The sequence below is a fragment of the Cebus imitator genome, unplaced genomic scaffold (assembly GCF_001604975.1).
Source record: "Cebus imitator isolate Cc_AM_T3 unplaced genomic scaffold, Cebus_imitator-1.0 Scaffold169, whole genome shotgun sequence".
Taxonomy (NCBI): Eukaryota; Metazoa; Chordata; class Mammalia; order Primates; family Cebidae; genus Cebus; species Cebus imitator.
The window spans coordinates 4,005,100-4,011,397 of record NW_016107484.1 but is presented as its reverse complement, the minus strand read 5'-3'; positions in this window follow the sequence as shown (position 1 = coordinate 4,011,397).

The window sequence follows — 6,298 nt, the reverse complement described above, 5'->3', positions numbered from 1 at the left end:
TTAGTAGAGACGGGGTTTCACCGTGTTGACCAGGATGGTCTCGATCTCTTGACCTCGTGATCCACCCGCCTCGGCCTCCCAAAGTGCTGGGATTACAGGCGTGAGCCACCGCGCCCGGCCCACAAGTAGGAGATTCTATTGTGCTCATTTGCACAGGTCTTAATTTATCCCCACATTTTGTTGCCAGCTTTTTATCAGTGCTCAAGAGAGGCCACCAGAATAAATCACTAATCCGCCTAGAAATGAAGGACCCAGGCTGGGTGAGGTGGCTCACACACTTTGTGAGACCAAGGCGGACCAATCATTTGAGGTCTAGAGTTCCAGACCAGCCTGACCAACATGCAGAAACGCCATCTCTACTAAAAACATAAAATTTAGCTGGGTGTGGGGGTGTGCACCTGTAGTCCCAGCTACTCGGGAGGCTGAGGCAGGAGAATCCCTGGAACCTGGGAGGTGGAGGTTGCAGTGAGTCGAGCTTGCACCACTGTACTCCAGCCTGGGTGAAAAAGCAAGACTCTGTCTCAAAAGAAAAAATAAAAGAAACTAAGGACCCAGACTTTCGAAACCACAAGAGAAGGCCAAGGAACTGCTCTCTTGGTGTTCCTTAATTCATTTTTTTTTTTGAGGCTGCCTCGTCTGTAAATAGAGTTTTTTTCCCATTACACTCTGACACTGCAAGTGCCTATGAATATGCGAACAAATGTGAGTTGGAAAGAACCACTTCTTCCAAATGGAACCAGAGTGGTTAACTTGGCCTACATTTTATTTTATTTATTCATTTTATTTTTTTTTTTTGAGATGGAGTCTCACTCTGTTGCCCAGTCTGGAGTGCAGTGGTGTGATCTCAGCTCACTGCAACATCCGCTTCCCCTGGTTCAAGCGACTCTGCCTGAGCCTCCCAAGTAGCTGGGATTACAGGTGCCTGCTACATGCCCTGCTAATGTTTGTATTTTTAGTAGAGACGGGGTTTCACCATGCTGGCCAGGCTGGTCTGGATCTCCTGCCTCAGGTGATCCTGGGTCTCCATTTTAAATAGAGCCAAGCAACCATTTGCTAACTACAGGTCAAGAATGTACTCTCAGTTCTCCTGAAAACCTCTGTTTAATTTTGGGACTTTCAGGGATCCCAGTATGGACCAGCCAGGACTCATCTGTACCAACCAATCAGGACTGAATTGTATCACCCAATCAGAACTAAGCAAGTTAGGACTGAATTGTATTGCCCAATCAGAACTAAGCAAGTTTGACTCATTCATTTGCATGAAATGGACCTGATTGGGAACCTGGGTGGGAACTTTTGGTCTAAAACCCAGACCCTCCATTTCTTCCCAGAACACACCTTCTTTTACACGGTAGACTACATCTCCCCAGTCTGCAAGCTGTTCTTTGGAATACAGTCTCTTACTTCCAAATTCCTTTGCAGAAAACTTGTTGACAAATGTTGGCTTGTTTGTCCTAGGGCTGAGCTGCAGAAGTAACATTATCTGCTGAGACATAAGGTACATAGGAGTTCTGTTTATTTGTTTCTTGTTTTGAGATAGAGTCTCACTCTGTCGCTCAGGCTGGAGTGCAGAGGTACTATCATGGCTTACTACAGCTTCAGCCTCCTGGGCTCAAGCAATTCTCCTGCTTCAACCTCCCAAAGTACTGGGATTTCAACCATGAGCCACTGTGCCCAGTACTATCATTACCTCCCTCTCAAATTAAAAATATGGATCTACACAAAGGAAGAAAGACTAGAACACCAGAAATGGATGAGAACCACAGACTCTAACTACCAGTGGAAGAACCATGAGACAGGAGATGGTGCATGTCGGACAGTGTAAGATTCCAAACCAAGGGGCCACCGTGACTGCACAGAGGGACAAGCTGCTGAGATTCTGGAGCCTGATGAGCTATGGCAAGGTCAAAGCAGTGACAGCAGACCAGCTGGTGTAGCCACACCCTGCACGCCTTCCCTTGCTGTCCAGACGGCCTCCAGCAGAACCTGGAAGAAGGCCAGCAGGTAAGTGGGACCCCTGTTCCCAGTCCTGCCCTTGTGTGAGGTTGACTGATACTTCAGCAGGTCCTAGAGAGGGTGCAGATTGGTGATGACAAGCTCTTGGAAAAGAGTGTAACTGTCACGTGTCTGTGTGTGCACCAAGCAAAATCATTATTATTCCCAGAAGAACTGGATTTTACTATTTATTTATTTTTGAGACAAAGTCCTGCTTTGTCACCCAGGCGACAGTGGTGCAGTGGTACCATCTCAGCTCACTGCAGCCTCCACCTCCTGGGTTCAAGGGATTCTCCTGCCTCAGCCTCCCAAGTAGCTGGGATTACAGGCACTTGCCACCATGCCCAGCTAATTTTTGTATTTTGAGTAGAGACAGGGTTTCACCATGTTGGCCAGGCTGGTCTCAAACTTCTGATCTCAGGTGATCCGCCTGCCTTGGCCTCCCAAAATGCTGTGACTACAGGTATGAGCCACGGCCTGGTCTTGGATTTTATTTTTAATTCAAAATTAAGTATTTTGAAAGCCACAAGCATCTTAGTTTTAAGTTTGAGAACTCATTTCTTTTTTTTTTTTGAGGAGGAGGAGGAGGAGTTTCACTCTTGTTGCCCAGACTGGAGTGCACTGGCACCATCCCAGCTCACTGCAACCTCCGCCTCCCCAGTTCAAGCGATTCTCCTGCCTCAGATTCCCGAGTAGCTGGGACTACAGGCACCGGCCACCACACTCCACTAACTTTTGTATTTTTAGTAGAGATGGGGTTTCACCATATTGGCGAGGCTGGTCCGTAACTCCCGACCTCAGGTGATCCGCCCACCTTGGCCTCCCAAAATGCGGGGATTACAGGTGTGAGCCACAGCACCTGGTCAAGTGCTCATTTCTTTTAGAATAGGTTTAATATAGTGTCAAACATCGGATGCTTTATTTTGAGCTTATAATTATTGCCATTTGAAGATAACCAAGAAAATGCATCCCACAGCCCCTTCCCTTGTTTTTTGATGGAACGTAATTGTGAACTTTTTTTTTCCTTTTTTAGATGGAGTCTCACTCTGTCACCCAGACTGGAGCACAGTGGCACAATCTTGGGTCACTGCAACCTCCAACCTCAGGCACAAGTGATCCTCCCACCTCAGCCTCCCAAGTAGCTGGGACCACAGATACACCCCACCATGCCTGGCTACTTTTTTGTATTTTTGGTAGAGACGGGTTTCACCATGTTGTCCAGGCTGGTCTCAAACTCCTGAGCTCAAGTGACCCACTTGCCTTGGCCTCCCAAAGTGCTGGGATTGAATGCACGAGCCGCTGCACCTGGCCAGAATTGTGAACTTCGACTGCCTAAGATTGGGGAGAAGTGGTGCCGCACTTCTGATTAGAAGCCTAGAAACCGGCCGGGCGCGGTGGCGGGTGCCGGTAGTCCCAGCTACTCGGGAGGCTGAGGGAAAAAAAAAAGAAAAGGAAAAAGGAAAAGAAAGAAATAGAAGCCTAGAAACCAGCACTTTTAGAAATTCCAAACGCACATACACACGTGTACTTACACTTTCTCACATAAATGCATGCTTCATACATGTGTATACATGCACCAGTTTCTTTTTTTCTTTACTTTTTTCTTTTTTTGAGATGAAGTCTCACTCTGTCACCAGGCTGGAGTGCAGGGGCGAAATCTTGTCTTACTGCAGCCTCCGCCTCCCAGGTTCAAGCGATTCTTCTGCCTCAGCCTCCTGAGTAGCTGGGACTACAGGCACAAGCCACCATGCCCAGCTATTTTTTTTTTTTTTTTTTTTTTTTATTAGAGACAGGGTTTCACCTTGTTGGTCAGGGTGGTTTCCAACTCCTGACCTCAGGTGATCCACCCACCTCAGCCTCCCAAAGTGCTGGGATTACAGGCGTGAGCCACCACGCCTGGCCAATTTTTGTATTTTTAATAGAGATGGGGTTTCACCATGTTGGCCAGGCTGGTCTCAAATTCCTGGTCTCAAGTGATCTGCCCACCTCAGCCTCCAAAGTGCTAGGATTACAGGCGTAAGCCACCGCACCCCGCCACACACGCCAGTTTCTTTCGGCTAATTAGATCATCTTCTGACTGACAGAACCTCCTCCAGGGCATTAAGGGAACATTTCATCTACTGTAGCTATGCCCAGATTAATGTGTCCACAGGTGGCCAACCTGCTCTGCTCTCTGGGGGTGACTTAGAGCATCAATCAAATAAAGGCTTTTAGCCAGTGCGCAGTGGCTCACACCTGTAATCCCTGCACTTGGGGACACCAAGGCGGGCGGATCACCTGAGGTCAGGGGTTCAAGACCAGCCTGCTCAACATGGCAAAATTCCCATCTCTGCTAAAATTACAAAAATTAGCTGGGTGAAGTGGCGCATGCGTGTAATTGCAGCCACTCTGGAGGCTAAGGCAGGAGAATCACTTGAGCCTGGGAGGCAGAGATTACAGTGAGCCGAGACTGCACCACCTTGCTCCAGCCTGGGCGAGATGCTGTGTAGAAAAAAGAAAAACAAGGCCAGGCACGGGGGCTCACGCCTGTAATCCCAGCACTTTGGGAGGCCGAGGAGGGTGGATCAGCTAAGGTGAGGTGTTCTCAAGAGCAGCCCAACCAACATGATAAAACCCTGTCTCTTCTAAATACAAAAGATGAGCCGGGCATGGTGACACACACCTGTAATCCCAGCTACTCGGGAGGCTGAGGCAGGAGAATCCCTTGAACCCAGGAGGCGGAGATTGCAGTGAGCCAAAATTGTGCCACTGTACTCCAACCTGGGTGACGGAGTGAAACTCCGTCTCAAAAAACAGAACCAAACAAAGCCTTTTTTCATTTTAATTTTTTCATGTGGAGGCAACCGTCTGTCTTATTAAGGTCAGGATGCTGTAATACAATACCATAGACTAAACATTGATTTCACACAGTTCTGGAGGCTGGGAAGTTCAAGAGCAAGGTGCTGGCATACTCAGTATTTGGTGACAGACTTCTCCCCGGTTTTAAAACAGCCACCTTCTTGCTGTGTCTTCACATGGTGGAGTCGAGGGGTGTCTGGTCTTTTCCTCTTCTTATAAGGTCACTAGTCACATTATGGGGGCTCTACCTTCAGGACCTCATCTAGACTAATCACCTCCGAAAGACCCTGTCTCCAAATACCAACACACTGGGAATTAGTCTTCTACAAGGGACTTGCATTACGTTGAGTACTAAATCTCCCAGTAGTGCCCTGTGTAAACATTGTGCTAGCTGTTGTTTCACGGCTAGTAATGGTCAAAATCTATTTAGATCATATTTGCAGCTAATGCTGGCATTATCTACACCGAAGCCACCAATGTAATCCATGATGTGCAGCTACTAAATAAAAACTATAGATCATTTATTTTGTTAATTTTTTGTTATTCATCATCAAAGATTTGACCATCATCTATTGACTTGGTTTGCTTTTCTGTCTTTCCTTTTTTTTTTTTGAGATGGAGTTTTGCTCTTGTTGCCCGAGCTGGAGTGCCATAGCGCGATCTTGGCTCACTACAAACTCCGCCTCCTGGGTCAAGCGGTTCTCCTGCCTCAGCCTCCTGAATAGCTGGGATTACAGGCATGCACCACCATGCCTAGCTAATTTTGTGTCTTTAGAAGAGACGGGGTTTCTCCATGTTTGTAAGGCTTGTCTTGAACTCCCAACTTCAGGTGATCCGCCCACCTCGGCCTCCCAAAGTGCTGGGATTACAGGTGTGAGCCACCACACCCAGCCGTCTCTATTGTTTAAAAATTAAAAATGAAAAAAACATAAAAAAGAAAAAAAGAGGCTAGGCATGGTGGCTCACACCTGTAATTCTTGGGAGGCCGAGATGGGAGGATCACTTGAGTCCAGTAGTTCAAAACCAACCTATTCCTACAATACGATCCAGCCATTCTGCTCCTAAGTACTTACCCAGGAAAAGTGAAAAGTATGTTCATACAAAGTCCTATACTTAAGTGTTCATAGTCACTTTATTTGTAATAGCCCCAAATAAGAAACAACCCAGAAGTCCATCAACAAGTGAATGGATAAGCAAATTGTGGTACATCCATACAATGGAATATGACACAGCAATAAAAAGGAGCGAACTATTGATAAAGGCGACAACTGGGATGGAATTCAAAATAATTACATTATGTGAAAGAAGCCAGGGGGTGGGCATAAGGAGACACAGGCTGTCATTCTATAAATGACATCCCATTTATAGAAAATGTAAACCAATGTCTAGTGACAGAGAGAAGGTCAAAGGTTGCCTGGGGATGGAGAGCAGCAAGGGGGACCCTAAAGGGTCGTGAGGTGATGGA